Raw genomic sequence first — 23,401 nt, 5'->3', positions numbered from 1 at the left:
GAAAGTCCCCGGAAAATATTTCTCGCAATACAATTTCGTATAATTTTTATTGAAATGGTTATACGACGAGTTCTTGAATAATTTTATCGACAACAATGTTGGGGTCAAAATCGGTCACGACGGAATCAATGTCTGAAAGTCCGTAAAAATCAGCATAACCGTTTTTACGAAAAGTAATCTTCGTAAAGATATCTTTACGAACAGCTTTGCAGTAAAATATCGTCCAAATCTCAATCGAACCACTAAATACCGATTGTCCGAAGGCAACGGACATGTATCCAAATCGGTCGCGGACAAGCTCGAGTATGGAAATCAGACCGCGGACAAGCCAAGCTCGATCGATACGCGGCGACCAAGCATGCACACAGCTCGGTCGCTACGTAGCGACCGAGCTCGAGCCAAGCTCGGTCACTACGTAGAGACCGAGCATCCGTCTCGCTCGGTCGCTACGTAGCGACCGAGCCCGAGCCAAGCTCGGTCGCTACGTAGCGACCGAGCGATCGTCCCGCCCGGTCGCTACATAGCGACCGAGCTCAGCCAAGCTCGGTCGCTACGTAGCGACCGAGCGATCGTCCCGCTCGGTCGCTACGTAGCGACCGAGCGATCATCCCGCTCGGTCGCTACGTAGCGACCGAGCTCAGCCAAGCTCGGTTGCTACGTAGCGACCGAGCGATCGTCCCGCTCGGTCGCTACGTAGCGACCGAGCTCGAGCCAAAGCTCGGTCGCTACATAGCGACCGAGCGATCGTCCCGCTCGGTCGCTACGTAGCGACCGAGCTCGAGCCAAAGCTCGGTCGCTACGTAGCGACCGAGCGATCGTCCCGCTCGGTCGCTACGTAGCGACCGAGCTCAGCCAAGATCGGTCCCTACGTAGCGACCGAGCGCTCATCCCACTCGGTCGCTACGAAGCGACCGGGCTCGAGCCAAAGTTCGGTCGCTGTGTAGCGATTGAACCTTTCCGAACGTCAATACGACACCAGTTCTTGCATTCTCGTCAAAACCTTCGAATGCTCTCTCCCGAAGACCGTAGCAAGCTCAGTCCATGTTTCCCGCCATTCTAATTCATCGATCAAACTTCGCGGATTAGAAACCGCGGAAAACTCGTAGTAAACGTGTTGAGTCGGAAGACGGCCCAAAGGGACCTAAAACACGACTCGAGGCCCATCCTACGATTTTCCTAACCAAAAGCCCGTAAACCACAGCCTGGTTTACGCTTGGTCCACAAGGAAGGATAAATGTCAAGTTTCCGCGGATAAATACGGAAGTTTTGAAGATAATTGTGAAGATCGGGAAAAATGGAATATCTCCATTTTTATGCTATGACGGCTTAAGGGCAGAAGAGTAAAAGCGTAAACCGACCTTGGAGCTAGTATATAAGGAGTCCTAGGCGAGGAGCAAGAGGAGAGCTTTTTAGATTCGGAATTCTCTGCACTTAGAAACTTTAGGCTTATTCTCGACAAGTTCGGTTTCTATGACTGGCACTCAATTACTAGACGAACTCGCCCAGGCAGTTCGATCTCTTGTCCAGCTCTATCAATTGAACTACGTTCAGCTTGATCCTCGAAAGGGGTACGTAGGCAGCCTTTAACAAGGTTCAGTCCGAAATCAATCTAAGCCTTTTAGATATCTTTTTCGTCCTTTGTTATCGAGCTGCGACTCAACTAGGATTAGGGTTTTATATTGCTAGAACTAGGTAACTCGCTGACGGCCCCTGCGGCCAAAGCCTTTGTATTCTCTTGTAATGATCGCAACGCTCTTACGCGGACTCGAAATAAGATCTACTATTTTCTCTAAACTCGTTTGTTATCTTTTCATGATTTCCGCATATATTCGATCACTTGTCGTTGGCTCTCGCAGAGATCCGGGACCTCTGGGAAATTAGGGTTTTCCTAGTTTCCTTATTTAAACGGAAATCGACAGTGTGAATTTCGGTTCCCACAGTTTGGCGCTAGAAGGAGGGGGGGGGGGGTAACGGATTACTCTTACTCATGGCCACAAAACGCTTGATCGAAACGATGTCTGGATATATGAAAGACAAACTCGCAGCACTGACTGCTCCTATGGCCAACGCTTACGCAAACGCCGTAGTTTTCAACAAAATCGAAAACTTAGTCGCGACCTTCCGCCACAGGAAGAGCACTAAAACAAGCTCGCGATTTCTCCCTGTAAACAAGAAGGGAAACGATAAATCTTATCAAAACCCCGTAAACAAATCTCGATGCGTAAGGGTTTTACCAAAATACGTTTTCCGAAAACATTTCGGAAGGATAAAACTTGTTCTCCCAAAAAAACCGCTGAAAAAGCCCTACGTTAATCGCGGAAAAAGGAAACACAACAAAACGATTACACAGCTCGGTCACTACGTAGCGACCGAGAACGCACATGCTGCTCGGTCGCTACATAGCGACCGAGCACGCACACGGCTCGGTCGCTACATAGCGACCGAGCACACACGCTGCTCGGTCGCTACGTAGCGACCGAGCACACACGCTGCTCGGTCGCTACGTAGCGACCGAGCACACACGCTGCTCGGTCGCTACGTAGCGACCGAGCACACACGCTGCTCGGTCGCTACGTAGCGACCGAGCACACACGCTGCTCGGTCGCTACGTAGCGACCGAGCACGCACACGCTGCTCCACTCGCTACATAGCGACCTGTAAGGCCTCAGAAAGGTCCTCCTTTGGGTTCTCTTTTGAATCCTCGTCGAAACACTTTTCGTTTCGTCTCAATCGGAGTTTCCGTTGAGATTTTACGACGAAAACAAGTAGGACGCTTCTCGGCTTGCTTCCACTCGCTACGTAGCGACCTGTCAGACTGTCAGTCGCTACGTAGCGACCTGTAAGGCCTCAGAAAGGTCCTCCTTTGGGTTCTCTTTTGAATCCTCGTCGAAACGCTTTTCGTTTCGTCTCAATCGGAGTTTCCGTTGAGATTTTACGACGAAAACAAGTGGGACTCGTCTCGGCTTGCTTCCACTCGCTACGTAGCGACCTGTCAGACTGTCAGTCGCTACGTAGCGACCTGTAAGGCCTCAGAAAGGTCCTCCTTTGGGTTCTATTTTGAAACCTCGTCGAAACGCTTTTCGTTTCGTCTCAATCGGAGTTTCCGTTGAGATTTTACGACGAAAACAAGTAGGACGCTTCTCGGCTTGCTTCCACTCGCTACGTAGCGACCTGTCAGACTGTCAGTCGCTACGTAGCGACCTGTAAGGCCTCAGAAAGGTCTTCCTTTGGGTTGTCTTTTGAATCCTCGTCGAAACGCTTTTCGTTTCGTCTCAATCGGAGTTTCCGTTGAGATTTTACGACAAAAACAAGTAGGACGCTTCTCGGCTTGCTTCCATTGGCTACGTAGCGACCTGTCAGACTGTCAGTCGCTACGTAGCGACCTGTAAGTCCTCAAAGGGTTCCTCCTTTGCGTTCTCCTTTGAATCCTCTTCGAAACGATTTTCGTTTCGTCTCAATCGGAGTATCCGTTGAGATTTTACGACGAAAACAAGTGGGACTCGTCTCGGCTCCCTTCCACTCGCTATAGCGACCGAGATGTCATCCTCACTTGCTATAGCGACCTGTCAGGTCTCAGAAAGGTCCTCCTTTGGGTTCTCTTTTGAATCCTCGTCGAAACGCTTTTCGTTTCGTCTCAATCGGAGTTTCCGTTGAGATTTTACGACGAAAACAAGTAGGACGCTTCTCGGCTTGCTTCCACTCGCTACGTAGCGACCTGTCAGACTGTCAGTCGCTACGTAGCGACCTGTAAGGCCTCAGAAAGGTCCTCCTTTGGGTTGTCTTTTCAATCCTCGTCGAAACGCTTTTCGTTTCGTCTCAATCGGAGTTTCTGTTGAGATTTTACGACAAAAACAAGTAGGACGCTTCTCGGCTTGCTTCCATTCGCTACGTAGCGACCTGTCAGACTGTCAGTCGCCACGTAGCGACCTGTAAGTCCTCAAAGGGTTCCTCCTTTGCGTTCTCCTTTGAATCCTCTTCGAAACGCTTTTCGTTTCGTCTCAATCGGAGTTTCCATTGAGATTTTACGACGAAAACAAGTGGGACTCGTCTCGGCTCCCTTCCACTCGCTATAGCGACCGAGATGACATCCTCACTTGCTATAGCGACCTGTCAGGTCTCAAAGGGGTCCTCCTTTGCGTTCTCCTTTGAATTCTCATCGAAACGCTTTTCGTTTCATCTCAATCGGAGTTTCCGTTGAGATTTTACGACAAAAACAAGTAAACCTCATCTTAAACTCCTTGGCTTGTTTCTGCTCATCTTTGCGTTCACTTTCGAATCTCGATCGAAACGTCTCTTGTTTCGCCTCGATTAAAGTTACCATTGAGACTTTACGATATAAAAAAAAAAAACCGCAAAGACCTATTTTCTCGCATGGATTCAGATTAATCGTATAAAACGGCAATGGTTAACTTAACACCATAGCCGCCTTAACTATACGATTACGTTGAACTTTTTTACAAAAATCGACGTCTTATCTAAGGAGAAGATAACAGTCAAGTTCGGAAGATAAATGTCAAGTTTCAAAGGATAAACACCAATATCGGAAATGGCGAACATACACGAGAATAGGAAACGGAAATGAGCACGCAAAACTGAGAAGGGACAAAACTGCATCTTCGAGAGAACTAAGGTATTTCCGACTTAAAATTTTTGAAATCAGACTTGGAATTTTCGTAGGAAATTACTTTGAGGCTGCCATAGAACTTTAGGGAACGTAAAACCTAGGCGGATAGTCTAGCGAACTAAGTTTTAAGCGATTTTTCCTGTCTCGATATATTGTTCCATAGTTGTTCATCCAGATCTTGCAAACCGATCTAAACTCTCCGAAAGTCGAGAAACGATCGCCACGCATATCAAGCTCGCTTCCTAAAAAGAGAAAAAGTTAGAGACACGAACGTCGTCTTAAAACCGATTCATTTCTGGCAATTTCCTCGGAACCGACATATCCCAAGTCGTCAACGTGGAAACAACCAAATCACAGTCCAAGCGTAACCTATGAAAAACGTCCCGCGACTAGATCGTGTTGAAATAAACTTCGGTAATACTCCATGGGTAACTCCAAGCAACTTTCACCTAAGATCAAAATCACAGCGGGAACGTTTCTCGTAGAACCCGCAGAAACAATGCTACTTTGACATATGTATACATATCACTGAGTTACGACCTTCGTAAAATCGGTTATGTGATATGATAAATTATCGTATAGCCCACAGTCGGAAATCATATGATAAATTCTTCGTAACGAAACTAAGTCCTAACAACCAAACGGTTAACGGAAAATCTAAACCTTTCGAAAATTGACCAATTTCAATACGCTCCACAATTCACTTTAAGCCCGCAACGTTTTAACCATAATACGCGGCAAGTAAGGAAAAATTCGTAACAAAGCTTCTGGAGCTATACGAAACATCCTAAAAAATGCACGAAATACATCTCGGAAGGCCAACTCTTCACAAAGCACCATGAAGGAAAACGCTTGTTCCCATGGACAAATTTACACGACACCTCAGTCATAATTCCTCGATCGCAAACAAAATTATAAGCATCCGAGCAGGAACAACAATTTTTGGCTGCGAACATTCTTAGTCAAACCAGAATGTTTCTCAAACACACGGCTAATACTAAACCCTCGCAACATCGCGAAATATCTTCAAAGCCCGCGAACATTTCAAGCACGAAACGTGGCATACGAAAGAATAACAAATCTTCAGCATCGCGAGACGTCGCGGACGCCTGAAGATTAGTTCTTCGATGAAATTTCCTTCCTCGATAAAAACACCTTCATGGAAGACCAGACAGTCATACGCACTAACATCTTCTCAAAACATATTCTTCGCGAAGACTCAAAATAGTAATTTTTACCATTAAGTTTGTTGCTGATCACAACAAACTCTTAACGTCCTAAACAGACTTAGCCATCTCGTAGAAGATGACTCTCTTACATCCGACACAAGGATAATAGCGCTATAAAAGAAATCCGAAATTTTGGTCCAGCACTTCCGGTCTCCGGAGAGATGCTCGATTCCAACCATACAAGTCATATAAGCCGAGAACCTATCACGGACTTTAAATCGGTATGGAATCAGGATGAAACTGAAACGGGATACGTAAGTCGAATTAGTCATCGCACCCTCTAAAACCAGGAGTAAACCTAGGTCTTGCCCTAAACCCAGCGCACTGGTCTCTAACATCTCTAGGCATAGTATCAAACACCCTGATACGAGATCCCAAAATTTGTCTCTTTGCCAATATTCGAACGTCTTCAGAAAATCCCGCAAGTTTACACACTGCGGAAAACTCTCGAAACAGATTATGGATATGGCAATTCACACAGAGTTAGATTACGAGACGACAACTCGTAGTCTTCCCTCTACACCCATACAAAATGCCATCGGCAGCAACACGCCTTATAACCGCTACATAAAAACTAGACCATAAAGGTCCTACTGGAAAACTAGTCATAAGAACCTTAACTCCAAGATGAACTACGAAAGGCTTGATCCCTTCAACAAGGGTACGTAGGCAGCCGTCATAAGGCGCAGCCCCAATCTTATCGCGTTTTCTACTTTTAGGAGAGCGAGAAGATCACTTACCACAGACCTTTTCAACCATTAATTCCGCCTAACTCACCTAACTTGCCTAACTTGCCAAGCCACTCGCTAGAACCTCACGCTAGAAGCTCATGATTCTAACGAGTTGGGGGCTAACTGTTGGGGTCAAAATCGGTCACGAAGGAATCAATGTCCGAAAGTCCGTAAAAATCAGCATAACCGTTTTTACGAAAAGTAATCTTCGTAAAGATATCTTTACGAACAGCCTTGCAGTAAAATATCGTCCAAATCTCAATCGAACCACTAAATACCGATTGTCCGAAGGCAACGGACATGTATCCAAATCGGCCGCGGACAAGCTCGAGTATGGAAATCAGACCGCGGACAAGCCAAGCTCGATCGATACGCGGCGACCAAGCATGCACACAGCTCGGTCGCTACGTAGCGACCGAGCGATCGTCCCGCTCGGTCGCTACGTAGCGACCGAGATCGAGCCAAAGCTCGGTCGCTACGTAGCGACCGAGCGATCGTCCCGCTTGGTCGCTACGTAGCGACCGAGCGATACGTAGCGACCGAGTGATCGTCCCGCTCGGTCGCTACGTAGCGACCGAGCGATCGTCCCGCTCGGTCGCTACGTAGCGACCGAGCTCAGCCAAGCTCGGTCCCTACGTAGCGACCGAGCGCTCGTCCCGCTCGGTCGCTACGAAGCGACCGGGCTCGAGCCAAAGTTCGGTCGCTGTGTAGCGATTGAACCTTTCCGAACGTCAATACGACACCAGTTGTTGCATTCTCGTCAAAACCTTCGAATGCTATCTCCCGAAGACCGTAGCAAGCTCAGTCCATGTTTCCCGCCATTCTAATTCATCGATCAAACTTCGCGGATTAGAAACCGCGAAAAACTCGTAGTAAACGTGTTGAGTCGGAAGACGGCCCAAAGGGACCTAAAACACGACTCGAGGCCCATCCTACGATTTTCCTAACCAAAAGCCCGTAAACCACAGCCTGGTTTACGCTTGGTCCACAAGGAAGGATAAATGTCAAGTTTCTGCGGATAAATACGGAAGTTTTGAAGATAATTGTGAAGATCGGGAAAAATGGAATATCTCCATTTTTATGCTATGACGGCTTAAGGGCAGAAGAGTAAAAGCGTAAACCGACCTTGGAGCTAGTATATAAGGAGTCCTAGGCGAGGAGCAAGAGGAGAGCTTTTTAGATTCGGAATTCTCTGCACTTAGAAACTTTAGGCTTATTCTCGACAAGTTCGGTTTCTATGACTAGCACTCAATTACTAGACGAACTCGCCCAGGCAGTTCGATCTCTTGTCCAGCTCTATCAATTGAACTACGTTCGGCTTGATCCTCGAAAGGGGTACGTAGGCAGCCTTTAACAAGGTTCAGTCCGAAATCAATCTAAGCCTTTTAGATATCTTTTTCGTCCTTTGTTATCGAGCTGCGACTCAACTAGGATTAGGGTTTTATGTTGCTAGAACTAGGTAACTCGCTGACGGCCCCTGCGGCCAAAGCCTTTGTATTCTCTTGTAATGATCGCAACGCTCTTACGCGGACTCGAAATAAGATTTACTGTTTTCTCTAAACTCGTTTGTTATCTTTTCATGATTTCCGCATATATTCGATCACTTGTCGTTGGCTCTCGCAGAGATCCGGGACCTCTGGGAAATTAGGGTTTTCCTAGTTTCCTTATTTAAACGGAAATCGACAGTGTGAATTTCGGTTCCCACAAACAAGAAGCAAATATTGTTGGGATAAAAAATGGTTATCTCGAAATAAACGTCTAAAAATTGAATTTCTGTACGGAAGCTTTCTCGACACACTCTCGACAAAAGTTCGTCAATAAAACTGCACAAACGCATCAGTTGTTTAGCTATAAATGAAGACCTTCCCATGGTGGGATGGAATCCATCTTTTGATACAAGATTGAGCTTTGAGTTAGCTTTCCAGTGCCCCTGGTCTGAGTTCAATCAACATTCTGTAGCAAACGTTATGACTGTTTTCTTGAAGGGTGGACAGAGCACACCGTCCAGTTTGGCGGATGGTCGAGCTGGATCGACCACGCGACCAGCTCGGCGGATGGCAGAGCTGGATCGATCACATGACCAGCTCGACCATCTGCCGAGCTGAACCAGTACAGCTCTGCGGATGGCCTTGCTGGATCGACCATGCGACCAGCTCAGCCATCCGCCGAGCTGGACTACTCCAGTTCGGCGGATGGCCGAGCTGAACGATCATGCTGTGCTCGTCCAGTCCGCAAAGCTTCTTCCCCGAAATTTGATCAAACTTGCTCTTGACTCACTTTGATCGGAGGCACCGTTGGAACTTTACGACTTTAAAACCGCAAGAACTAGTTTTCTCGTATGAAGTTCGGATTTATCGTATGAAACGGCGATGGTTAACTGAACACCTTGAACTGCCTAAATCCTATGAGGAATCTAGGCTTTCTTTGGAATCGATGTGGTTTCGAGAGCGCTCTTTCAATATATTGTAAAAACAACTAAGTCGGGAAAATGGCATGAAAGGGTCCAGAATGCGGCTAAAAGCCCACTCACAATTCTGTACGAAATTAAGCCCAATCGTTATGACGGTTTATCTTTTATTCTGCAGGAGGAGATAAATGTCAAGTTCGGAGGATAAATGTGAAGTTTCCAAAGATAAACACAAAGATCGAAGGAAAATGGAATATTCCCGCGAGGCGATAAACTCAACCAGGGGCAGAAAGGGAAAGAGCAAACCGCCTCTAGGAGGAGTATATAAGGACATCAAGGTTGAAGAGGCAAGGGGACAATACTTTTACTCTTAGAACTCTCTGCAGTTAGAAACTTTATGCATTATTCTCGACATTTTCTGTTTCTATGACTGGTACCCGATTACCAGACGAACTCGCACAGGCAGTTCGATCTCTTGGTTTACTCTTTCAATCAAACTATGTTTGGCTTGATCCTCGAAAGGGGTACGTAGGTAGCCTTTCATAAGGTTCAGTCCGAAATCAATCAAAACCTTTTTCATATCTTTTTCTTCTTTTGTTATCGAGCTGCGACTCAACAAGGTTTAATGTTTTAGGTTGCAAGAACTAGGTAATTCGCTGACAGCTCTTGCGGCCGAAGCTTTTATAATCTCTTGTAATGATCGCGACGCTCTTACGCGGATTCGAAATAAGATCTAACTTTTCTATAAATTCGCTTTTGTTATCTTTTCATATTTTCCGCATTTATTTGGTCACTTGTCGTTGGCTCTCACAGAGAATCCGGAACCTCAGGGTAAGTTAGAGTTTCTTGACTTTCCTCCGATTACGGAAATCGACAGTGAAAATTTTGGTTCCCACAGCTACTAAGTAAAAGCGCTAAGTAATATGGTGTAGAATAGATGTGTAAGGTTGTTTGTGATGGTCTGTCTTGCCCAGTGTTCTAAAATACGGTCTAGGCGCCCGTCTAGGCGGCGTTTAAGCGCTATACGGTAGCCAACCGTACTGCTTTTATATTAATACATTGTTTTATGCGGATTTGTATAACTCGGGCGAATAATAGCGTTTAGGCGGACATTCTTTGGTCTACGCGAACGCCTAAGCGGATTAAGCATTAATATTAAAAAAAACTATTAATATTATTATTATATTTTATTAATGTTATTATTTATATTACTTTTACTTATTTTATATATTTTTTTTTTGACAGCAAAAAAAATTTACAGACTCATATTGACTCTGTAAACCAAATCGGTAACTCTGCATCCATGTGAACGACGAAAGACGGTTGTTTCCTAGCACTGCGTGCTAAGCTATCCGCCCGTAGGTTATCCGTCCGTGGTACATGAACGATGTCTGAGTTGAGGAAACTTCTTTTCAAAAGCTTAATGTCCTCCAGATAACTTCCAAATGCTGGTCATTCTTCTGGTTCTGAAACCATCTTCACCAATTGAGAACAATCCGTTGCAAACGTAACCTGAATCTGTCTTAAATTCTTCATACATTCCATTGCCCAAATAAAAGCCTCCAACTCCGAATGAAGAGGTGAATGACATGCCCTTACATTCCTTGCCCCTAATAAACCATCGAAACCCGGTAAAGTACTATACCAGCCTTGCCCTGAAAATAAATCCTTATCTTTCCATGATCCATCTATTAAGCACCATCGTCCTGACGTCACTAACGTAGAAGTGGTCTGTACCTGCTGCCCCCTTGTTGGATCCTTTACTACTTGTGCCTCCGACCAGAGTGATGACTACAATTCTGCTAATTTAAGTGTTTCCCTCGGATCAATATCCAGATTGCTAAAAACTTTACTATTCCGGCCTTTCCATATATACCATAATATCCATGCAAATTGGTGGTCATCCATATGTGGGTTAATTCTCCAAAAAAGATGATCCATATTAGCAAACAAAGAACATACAGGAAAAATATTGGGATGCGATGGGATTTTAGATAATGTCCATACTTGACGTGCTGGAGGACATTAAAAAAACACATGGTTTATTGATTCCTCTCGATCTTCGCATCAGGCACAACATATATCTCCTTGTATCCCTCTTGATTTTAGATTTTATATATTTATATGATTGTAGATATTAGTATAATTATTGCAAAATCATTTTAAATTTATCATCTTTATATATTTAAAATGGCTTTAATTTTTATAATTTAAAACTATTTATATATGTTAAACTATATATTTATACATAAAAGTGGATTTAAAATATATTTATGTTCATTTTTTAAAAAAATAATGTATATATATTAATATTATACTTATATTTCTTGTAAAAGTATATATTCGTATATACCCCGTTTAGGCGTCCGCCTATACGACTAGGTGCTATACAGTCATCTATCGCGTAATGAACGTCAACCGTGTTTTATAACACTGGTCTTGCCTAAAGAATGTAAAACACTATACATACTAGGTATAAAGTCGGCCATGGGAATTTTGGTAATATGTGGAACATTTGGGCTTGAGTCGGCTTGAATGAAGTCGAGCCCGTCTAATCGCGAAGGTGTCGAGCGACACCAAGGAAGAGTTTCGATCGATACTTCTTATGAATCTCGTCTCTTACTTTTGATTCATGAGCAGCTACGAGTTTCCTCATCCATGATACTCCAAAATGCTCTATAATCTTCACATTGCTCCAAAACATACATGGACCTTAAAAGATTCTAAATAAACTCCAAAAATAGAATAATAGACTCTATAAAGGACTTATACTATGGCTAGAAACTAGTAAATTTCATAGTATATCAGCTCCCCCAAACTTATAATTTGCTTGTCCTCAAGCAAAACTAGAATTGTCATGTGAAAGATGTTTGAAATCGCATGGATTCACATATCTTAAACTATTACCTTCGCCTCTGCAATGTTGCAAGTGACATTGAATCAGTGCCAACTTCAGAGGCACTTCTATGTACTAAACCCTAGCTTAGCAACCATACCATCCAACACACAACTCCATTAATAGCACCTGACATACCCCTCCACTGACCTCATTTCTACAAATAAATGTGTAGGCTAAATCTTGGGAGTATCAATCAAAAGCCACATGGACTCGTACCCAAACAAGGGTCTGAAAACACAGCTAATCTTATGTGATCCTTTCCCTCTCTCATCTCTCTCTGTTTTTTTTCTAAAAAAGTGTAGGCGAATAATGGGGTCATAGGAAATGTTCTTACCCCTCACTTCCAACAATGTGTGATCTTCCCTTTGAATTAGAATAATGGGATCAAAGGAAATTGAAAACAATTACAAGTCAAAGTTACAAACGTATCATTCATTTAGTTTGTGTATTAACTATATTTCAAACAAATAATTTCAGATAGATTTTAGATGCAACTTCTTATATCGAGCGAGCCTTCGGCCTTGATCCTTCAAATCAATCTCAAGGTCGAACTCTCCTTAATCGAGTTCGAAGTAGAGGAGGCTCGAAGTCGAGGTTTGGCCTCGTCTACTTCAACGAGCCCACTCAATTGGTGGTTCTCGTCGGGATTCGAGTCCAACAAAATCTTTAGCACCTTTTGATTGCACGTATCGTTGTGTTTATATTGGAGCCACACTTTGTTTTATTTGCCATATTTTGGATGTGTTGCTCGTCTCAGAGTGTGTTTTTAGTTATGAAGATTCATACAGCTGCACAGAAACACTGGAAGTTATTTGTATTCATCGAGATGTGTCAGCTCTACTCGGAGTTTACGAGTTCATTGGCGATCCAGCAGCCTTAGAGTATAACTAGTATGATGTCATTCTCTGGATGGATTGGTTGTCACGGCATTGAGTAGTATTGATTTGCCAGAGGGCAAGAGTGCACATTCATGGAGCATTGTGGAGATTATATTGCCTCTGTGTTGCATGTTGAGGAGTTATTGGAGGGAAGAGGAAAGGAATTTTTGGCTACCATTTCAATGGTTAATTATGATGGCCAGCATGAGATGCATGATATTGGAGTTGTTGCATAGTATGAAAATGTATTTGAGGCCTGAAAATGGCCACCACTGTTGGGGTCGAAAACGGTTACGATGAAGTTAATATCCAAACCTCTGCAAAAAAACAAGTGTGACTGTCTTTCTGCGACAATTATGCTTGGTAAAAAGAATGTCACGACACATGATCTCGAGATAAAACCTTCTTCAAGTCTCGGTTGGATCAAACACAAGTTGTCCCAAGGTAACGGAAACGTATCTAAACCAGCCACGGATAGGTTCGAGTGTGACAATCGGAACACGGACTAGCCAAGCTCAGTCACTACGCAACGACCGAACATGCACACTGCCTGGTCGCTACGTAGCGACCAAGATCGATCCAAGCTTGGTCGCTACGTAGCGATGGAACGCACGTCCCGCTCGGTCGCTACGTAGCGACCGAGCGGGATAAGCGACAAAGTGGCCATTGACGCGCTCAGAAAAACGCTCTGGTACAAGTCGAATTTCAGAAAGTGGATAACCCTCGACAAACCGCGGACGATCCAGGACGCCCTTCACAAGGTGACGGACTATATCATAATCAAAGAGGAAACGAAAGCCTTGTCGCAAAAACATAAGTCGATGAGACTGTCCTTGAAAGATGTAGACCCAAAAACGAAGAAGAAAAACTCTCGTAACGATAAGTACGTCCATCACGAGGGGGAAGAGCTCCACGGGGCGCACAATTACGCGATCAGTTCAGATCAGAGCCGAACCACGGGTAATACATGGACTCGCAATCAAGGATATGACGAAAACACCTTGTGCGAGTTCCACCAGTCTCGAGGACACTCCACGGCTAACTGCAAAGTCTTGGGAGCGAGGCTGGCCGCGAAGCTACTAGCTGGCGATCGCCCCCCGAAGACAGACATAAATCCACCCGCGGAGAAGTCCCCCCAAAGAAACCAATCCGGGGATAAACGCGGAAGAAGGCCGGACGACAAAGGAACCGACAACAATCGTCGCAGAGTCAACATGATCATCGGAGGATCGCAGTACTGCAACGATACGGTTTTGGCCATCAAGGCTTACCATTGGAAGGTCGAATCAAGTGCAAACTGGCCTACATGGTCCCCTCCCCGAGATAGTCAAAGCAGCTCAATAACCTTTACAAGGGAAGAAGCCGGCGGGATCGATCAACCTCACTACCATCCACTCGTCATAGATCTTGTCATACGAGATCTGGAAGTCGGGAGAGTCCTCATTGACACGGGAAGCACGGTCAATGGTATCTTCCGCGACACTCTCAATTGGATGAACATCGAACTCGGAGAAGTAACTCCAACGCCAAAACCCTTTACGGGTTTTTCGAGCGATGTGTCAATGACTCTCGGATCGATCCAGCTGCAAGTCATGGCCAAGGAAATCACAAAAATCGTCGATTTCGCGGTGGTCGATCATCCTGCCATCTACAATGTGATCATGGGAACCCCGTGGCTCAACGCCATGAAAGCCATTCCATCTACATACCACCTCGGCGTCGAATTCCCAACCCAGAACGGAGTAGCAGCCATCTGGGGTTGTCAGAAATAGTCGCGGCTATGCTTGCTCGCGGACCATAAGTTAAGACAAATCGCGACTCCCGCGATGGCAACTCGCAAGCGCACGAAGTTAGCTTAACCTTTGGCCGAAAACACTTCAACGAAAGACGATTCGATATTGTCTGCTGACGCAAACGCTTCGGACACCGAAACTCAACACGATTCCGAAGCTGACACTACGACTCAACCGGAACACCCGGATAAAAACATTGAACCTGCCACAGTCACCACGATCAAGGTGGTCAGCATGGCGACAACCGCCGAGTAAGAATACTCGTGGCATAAAACAGAACTACGAGATGGCTTGATCCTCGAAAGAGGTACGTAGGCAGCTTGTCAAAGAACGATTTCAGCTATCCCCCTCTCTAAAAAGGGGGGGGGGGAGTGGGTACATATTCTCGTATACTCCCACGTTTTAAAGGATGCATCATTGTAATCAAGTTTTTTAAAACTTTACTACAATACGCATTTTTCTCTTTTATTAAAGACTTACGCTCCAATTAACGGAAAAAGTCTCAGGACACACTTAGAAAATCTACGAACATTAGACTCTGGTCAACGGCCTTATCCGGTCCAAATCACAGAGCAGTCATTCTTTAGCACCTAAAATATACATACAGTCTTCGAAACAACTGCAAGACGTCGCCAAGTTGAAAATCGAAAACTCTGCAGACAATTGTCTGAACTCGACCACAAAAACTCGACAAATGTTTACACCCCGTTTGTCGATAGGCCTCGACAAGCACGCCAGCCGTCTTAAACAAACGCAACTCGATCACTCTTTTGATCCTCGAACATCCAACACAAGGATGAAAGCACGCTAAAAAAATCCAAAATTTTGGTCTAGCACTTCCAGTTGGCTTAAAAATTATCTCTGGAAAGATACTCGATTCGTGCCACACAAGTCATATAAGCCGAGAACCTATCGTGGACTTTAAATCGGTACGAATCAGGTAAAAATCGCAACAGGAAAATCGATAGCCGGCTAGTCACCGCACAAACCTTAAAAGTGAGAGTAAACCTAGGTCTTGCCCTAAACCCATAGCATTGGTCTCTAACATCTCAAGACATGATATCTAAAAAATGATACGAGATCCTAAACCATGTCTCTCCGTTCATGTCTCAACGTTCCGGAAAGTTCGTAAGAATAAATAATTTTTACGAAAAATCACGTCTTAGACAAACCAACAGATTGAACGTCTCAACGGAATTAAATATGAGACGACAACTCATATTTACTTCAAACCCATTCGAAACAAAGTAACTCAAACAAACATCTGTTATATATATAAACCGCATAGCGGTAGGGATTCAAATCCACCAACGGCCAGTCCCGAAAAAGATAAAAACGGCCAAAACAGACCAATACAAAGTTCAAAGGCCACATTCGGCCGGACATAGGCGAACGAAAGCCACACTCGGCCGCAAAATACTAGATAAGGGAAAAAACTTCTTCCCATTAAACGCTCACCTCTCACAGATCAAAGTTCCCGGACAAGGAAGCTCCAAATGCATCAGCGGGATAGTTCACTTCCTCGTCATCACCAGCGAACTCGGTCGTGGCCTCTACAGTATCGGGAGAAACCAGGACAGGATCCCAGAATCCCGGGATCCTCCCGTCGATCGGGGGAATGAGCATCTCAGCATGGGCATGGTTGTTCATGCCATCTTTCATGAACCTCATCTCCTTCTCGAAAACGTAATCTTCCGCCTGCGTCTTCCAAAGACTCCTGACTGAACCGCGGCACCCACGGTAATCACCCACCAAAGTGTAAGCATACTTGAGGTTCCCGTACTCAATCTGGAACTGAGAGGCACGACTCTTCATCACCTCGACGGTCTCCCTCTTACCCTTCCGTTCCGCCTTATGAACGGCCCTCGTGTGATCACGAGCAAGTTTCAAGTCTCGCTCCAACATCTCGCCTTGCATACGAGCAAGATCCCTCTCCGCTTTCTCCGTTTTAAGGCAATAGACCATGGCCTCTCTATGGCTCGCCTCAAGGGCCGAGCCAAGCAAGTTCACACCCTGCAAAACCAATTAACATGTTTTAGGCGGGAAAAGGAATATATAGAATTATCGGCGAAATTCTTGAAAACTAACCCCATTGATGATACGAGATCCTTCCGCAACGACTCTCGACCTTCCCGATTCGTCCACAGGCGGGGGAGGATCAAAACTCAAGGGTAGATCGGCAAAGAAATCATCAAAATCTGGGATAGGGATCTCACTCGTACCACTTCCATCGCCGTAAGCAATGTCCGGGTCCCATCCTGGGAGCATTGAATCATCCACTGAAAACTCTATGTCACCGAGGTCGATATCCTTCCCCTTCGAGGACCTTAACCCCGTCGTGCCCACGGGAGCAACATTGAAACCCGGAGCATCAGGCTCGGAGTGGCTGTCTGTTTCCACGCCCAAAGCAGGACCGGGATGCGCGAGCCTCAACGCCTTTCGAACTCTCTTCGGTGTGAAGGAGGTCCAGAAAAACGGACCGTTCCTGAAAAGATCCCTCACTGCGATCGTATCTTCAGGAAACGGAGCAATCGGATTGATGAAGGGACGATCGTTCGGTAGGCTTCGGAACAATGGGATGCAACTCTCTTCGACAGATGCAGCGTTTATATGAACGAAGAAGAAAAATTTCTTCCACGAGTTGAAGTTGGAAGGAAACCCCTTGACCACCGACATGAAGTTCCGAGGGACGAGTCGGTACTTGTCTGTATTCCTAACAATCTGCAACCTGAAAAGCGCTTCGAAGTGGTCGACGGAAAGGGAGAGACCGTGCTCGTAACTCAAGATCAAAACGCCAACAAGGTGCTGGATACTGAGGGGGATTAGTTGACTTATCGACACCTCAAAACGATCCAGCAAACGGACGATGATTTTGGGAATCAGGAACCACAAGCGGCAGCGCACTATGAACGCTTCGTAACAAGTAAAGTAACCCTCCGGGGGACTACTAGCACGCTCTCCTTGACAAGGAACCCGGAATTCCACCGTGTCCGGAATTTGGTACAACGACCACACTGTCCGAAGAAAGTCGCTAGTGCTCCTACTCGGTGCACCTTCTTCGACCAAACGATGGTTCAAGACTGGGAACGATTTCTCATTGGGAGGTGTGATTGAACCATATCTCGCAACCCACCACGCCTCGTTCTCAGCTGGATCTACCGAATGAGGCACGAACTCGATCTTCGGCACAAGGAACTCTTCATGGAGATTTGCGGACGAGGTGCCTTTCTTCGAAGTCTTTTTCCTACTCGACATTTTGTAATTTTCAAGTGAAAACAAGAAGAAAAAGATGGAGAGAAGAGAGAAATTCTTTCAAGAAAGCTCCTTATGTAAACAAGCAAGTGAAAAAAATTATGAAGAAGTTACCTCCCTTCTTATAGGCATGAGAAATTACTATTTACTTGCGGACTTTTGGATATGAACTTCGCCTAAATACGCCAATCTCGTTCAAACTCATCATACCTGATACTACTCTGATATACCTTGGATTTGACTCATTTTCATCCATGGTATATAGGTGTTTTACTATATATATATATTTTTTCTACTCTTCTAGGTATGTTTTAAGGTTCAGGTGCATTTCGGAGTAAAGCTATGACTTTGGAGCATTTTGGAGCTTAAAGGACATTTCACCCGAGCTGACCATGTAGAGATCGACGAGAGGAAGAACAATCAATCGATGCGCATCTGTGCTGTCGATTGACACCAAGGGATGCCTCGACAAATGAAGATTAATATCGATCGATGTATGATACCACTCAAATTACCCTAAGGAGTGTTACTCTAATCAAAAGAGGTTCAGATGTAGTACTTAGGGATCGAATCCACAAGAAGCTAGGGAACAATTAAATCTAGTGTTTATTAATTCTAAAGGTTGTACATGTTTTAATGAAATAGCAATAGTAACAAGCGAGTAAATAATAAATGTAACTTGGTTGGAAATGATATTAGATGCAGGGCCACTATTCAGGTGTTGGAGATTATAATACCTATAGATACCTAACTGTTGCATGCATGATACATTAGAGCTCATTCGCTTAACTCAGTGATCAGCTGTCGTATGTACCACTGGTTAACAGACTAGATCTTGTGTCTCACCGGTTAGATGCAGACACAAGAGAGTGTCGATCGATAGTCTATTAAGACGTCGACCGATACACCTTTGCCAACATCGACCGATTGTCAGTTGAGGACATCGATCGACGGGTTCTAGCCAGGCCTATGCGCGAGTATGAAATGCCCTACTAAGATCCTAAATTGGCGGTTAGCCCTCTCTAGCAATCCTAATATGATAGATAGATGTCAGGATGGGATAACAATGGTGCTTGAATATGCAATCCTATGATCAAGTTCTAGTTAGCAAGGCTAAAACAAGCAATGAATACAAATCTATCATGAATATCACAACAAGGCAGATCTATAGTTTGGGGCTAATCCCACAAACCTATCTGAACCCTGGATCTAACAGTTGAACTACTCAGACATAGCAAAGCAATTCATATCAATAGATAAATAGAAACTCATAGAATAGATGAAAAGAAATAGAAACAAGGAGTTCCAATCACAAGTGATCTTCTCTCCCAAATGAAACTTGTAACAAAACTAGGTCTAGAAAAAACTCTCTTTGCCGTCAAAACACTTGCAGTATATATTCTACTAGGTTAAAAACTCGTCAGGGCATTTTGGTCATTTTGCTTGGCCTTGGTTTTTAAGTCTGCTGAATCCAAAATGTCGCGTCTGGTGTCTCGACATCGATCGATGGTACTTGTGTACATCGATCGATATTAATCTTCAACTGTCGAGGCATTTCCTGATATCGATCGTCAGCACTGATGCGCATCGATCGATTATTATTCCTCTCATCGACCTGTACGTGGTCAGCTCGGGTGAAATGTCCTTTATGCTCCAAAGTCATAGCTTTACTCCGAAATGCACCTGAACCTGAAAACATACCTAGAAGAGTAGAAAACATAGATATATATATATAGTAAAATACTAATATACCATGGATAAAAATGGGTCAAATCCAAGGTATATCAACTCTCCCAGACTTACCCTTTTGCTTGTCCTCAAGCAAAACATACAGGCAGTCTCTCTGAAAGAGGTTTGAAAATATTTGGGAACTTAAGATTTTAAAACATAGAAATCTTTCCTCAACAATTTTGCAACCACATTTAAAAAGTCCTAACCACAAAAGCACACTATGCAATATCCTAGCTTAGCAACCATTTCTAACATAACACAACTCATCAATTCACGTCTGACATCCCCTCTACTGATTTCATTTCTTAGCATAAATATAAAGTGAATGCTTTACCTTGGGAGTATCGATCACAGGATGCAAGGATTTCAGACAGGTATCTGGAGCTGCAGGTAAAAGTTAGTTCCTAGTTTCTCTCTCTCTAAATTTTTCTCTTGAGTCAAAGTCTGCTTCCATTGCAGGATCAGTGACCAAGATTGGACAGGCTTCCATGAATCAAAACTTAATGGTGGTTGCCACCAAGTTCTGTTCACTTCTTTTTGACCTATATCCAAGAGTTCTTTGCGAAAGCAAGCCTTGAAGATTGGCGCCTCCAAGTCCCGTTTCGAACTCTTTTATTTGAGTCCTTATGAATCAAGCCTTAATGGTTTTAGCCACCAAGTCCTGTTCAGACTCATCCTATTTAAACAATAGATCTTATTTTTTTATTATTATTATTATTTTTTTTTTTTACACTCACTAACTAATCTAGGGTCGAAATCTAGAGAGAGAAAATGTGATATATAATCTAAACCAGGCGTTACCTTCCAGAACTGTCTGAAGAATCCGATCCCATGTATACCAAGCCCCAAGACAAGCGGTTATGTCAGGTTTAGTGTTGGAAATCAGCTTTGGTTACTTCATACGGTTCAAGGCAAGTGTGTAGTTGATAGGTTGATCCGCTTTAGCATCTTTAGTGATATCAGCAATCAATAAATCTAAAATGATGCTAAAGATTGGTTAGATATTCATGTTTAAATCAATATAAGATAATAGTCCCTATTTTTAATAGCTAAGCATAATTTATTTGAAATTCCTTTTTACATAAGAATAAAATAAATTATATCAGTAAATCTCCCCCCAGACTTAAATTACACTGTCCCAGTGTAACTCAGCCGGAGTTATGATGAATATTTCATGATGTACGAAATGTAACAAGTAGGGAAGATACATCTAACCGGATTAGATATCGATCGATGGGTAAGTGTTACATCGATCGTCGTTTGGTTGCCTATGTCGAACGATGTCGACGTCTCGTCGTCGGTCGATATTCAAGTCCTCCTACTTGGGTCTCCTAAATCTGAAAGAAATAAAACGAAAGAAATTAAATGCTAGCTAATAAAACCAAAGTAAAATACCTAATAGTGGGTTGCCTCCCACTCAGCGCTTGGTTATAGTCATTTAACTTGATTGTGGTAGTGATTGGCTATTGGGTGGAGAAACAGCTGCTTGTTGGAAAGCAAGCATCCACGTCATCTCTGCGCATTCTGGACCAAGATGCAATGAAAATTCTTGTGCCCTCATCATTTCTTGTCCATTTGTCATCCATCTTCTCAAGTACGTTGGAGATGTTCTGTAGCCTTTCTTGAACGTTGTCAATGCTGACCTGGTGCCAGCCTATGTTGTCATAGGAATATGCTGAAAGATCTGTCAGTTCCTTTTGCATTGACTCTACCGTCTTGTGTATCAGCTGCTCGCCGATTGGTACAGACTCGGCGTCGATCGATGCGATTATGTGTTCGTTGGTCGATCTCGGCGAGTTGCCGTCGATCGATTTTGCTATTGTCATGTCGATCGATGCTGATATCTGGTGTTGAGCTGTGAGTTGCCTCTGAATGGCTTTGACTTCTTTCTATAGCCATTCTGCGTGGTTGTCTAGTCCACTGATTTTGTTGTCGAATGGAAAGTAGATGTCATCGCAGCGTTTGTCAAGTCGTTCTTCCATGGTGTCTAGAGCAGTGTAGATCTTGGATGTGATCTTGTCAACCTCTGCTGCTGTGTAAGGAAGTAACTCCACAGGTTTCTTGCCATCGATCCAGGGTCCTCTTAGCCTGTCGATCGATGCTGATTTTGCCTGCAAAAAACTTTGATTAGTAATGTTCTCAATATCCTTTTGGGCATGAAGTAATTGACTAGAAAATTTGTTTAAATCTATCATGACTGGTGATATAAAGCGGTCATGCATATCCTCGTAAGTCCTCAGCCTCTCATTCATTGCTGAGACTTTGGCGTCGAGCGATGTGAACGTACAGATGTCTATCGATGTGGCTGGTTGTTGGGCCTTCTTGCGAATGGTGTCCAGATCTTGCTGTAGTAGCTCGATTTTGGTGCTTAGCCAGTCCACGTTGTTGTTGAGAGGGCAGTAAACGTCGTTTATCCTCGTGTCGATGTATGAGACTTCCCATTCATCCCTCTGTTGTGTTGAACATTACGGTTCTGCAGGGATCTGAGCTGTAGGAAGACTGACGTTGATCGATGTTGCATGTGGTGCGTCGATCGATGCTGAGGTCGTAGCTTCCTTCTCAAGTTGCTGATGTAAACTCTCAATTTATGTCCTCATTTCTGCTATACATCTGAAAAGCTCATTGTAGCCTCTATCCAAAGGTTGATGTGTGTCTTCTACCAATGTTTTGAGCTTCTCTCCCAGTTTCTCCAGAGCTCCACAAATACCAAACACCATCTCATCGATTTCTTTATTGGTGTAGAGTTCTGGTGCCAGTCTTGTGAGTGTGAAGGAAGTGGCATGTTCTGGAAGACAGATGTGGCTCTCTTCAAAAAGAGATGCTCTTTTAAGTATTTTCCTGATGTTGTACTTTGCGACAGGTATCATCTCACCAGCTGCGCCTCGTGCGTGTCCACGCTCATCTCTGTAGACTCCATACTCGCCCCTTTGTTCCCAAGTGAACTTTCTGGCTCCATACATGTCGAAAGCGCGGTTCCCACATTCATACTGTCTGTCGATCGACGTCGGTTCATCCATATCGATCGACGTTGGTGTTACCCTATCGATCGATGTCTCCGTTATACCGTCGATCGATGCTTGCCCTTTTGGTTGGCGTGATAGATCTGGGTTGGTCTCTGTTGTGGCGACTCCTGCGTGGTTGTTAGGATCTGTTTGAATCACGTCTGGAGTGCCACGTTGCTGTGAGAACAGGTTGTCAGGTCCATTGGCTACTTGAAGGATGTCTGCTATGTCCTCTCTAGACACTTGTAAAATCCTTCCATCCATTGCACGTGCGTTGCCATGTGGGTCTTTGAAAATACCAAATTAATCAGGTGTTAGAAAACCGTAATCACTTTTGTATAATCATTCATTTTAGAAATAGAGAAATTAGGGTTTAGAGTAGTATCGATCGATCTAGATACAGTTACATCGATCGATGGCAGAGTAATTTCTGCATAACTTGTGTTCTTGAGATGATTGCTCTTCATGGATTTTTCTGTTGATGTAGAAGGAAGAGTATTCATCTTTTTTTATTGTGTGTTTGCTCTGATGTGTGTAGGTGGTTTCGGAGGTGCAAAACGATTTATATAGGTATCTATAAACCTAGTTTGGGAGGGAATATTCTCCTGCTCCAGAATTTTCGCTGCGGCGCGAATATCGATCGATGTTCCTTTACGGGTGTCGATCGATGTTAGCGGTTGTTTTGCTAGACGAGGGTGGGTATCGACCGATGTGGAGTGCATAGCGTCGAACGATGCTGGAAACGTGTTGGTGAACTTATGTGTTTCAAGTCTTTCATCCTGCAAAGACATTTCTATTGCACGTTCTTTCTAGTAATCCTCATCGTATTCCTCCGTATGTTCCTCATTAGGTGAA

This window comes from Brassica napus, chromosome A6 (assembly GCF_020379485.1).
Source record: "Brassica napus cultivar Da-Ae chromosome A6, Da-Ae, whole genome shotgun sequence".
Lineage (NCBI taxonomy): Eukaryota > Viridiplantae > Streptophyta > Magnoliopsida > Brassicales > Brassicaceae > Brassica > Brassica napus.
The sequence above is the reverse complement of the archived record's forward strand: the minus strand, read 5'-3'. Positions refer to the sequence as shown.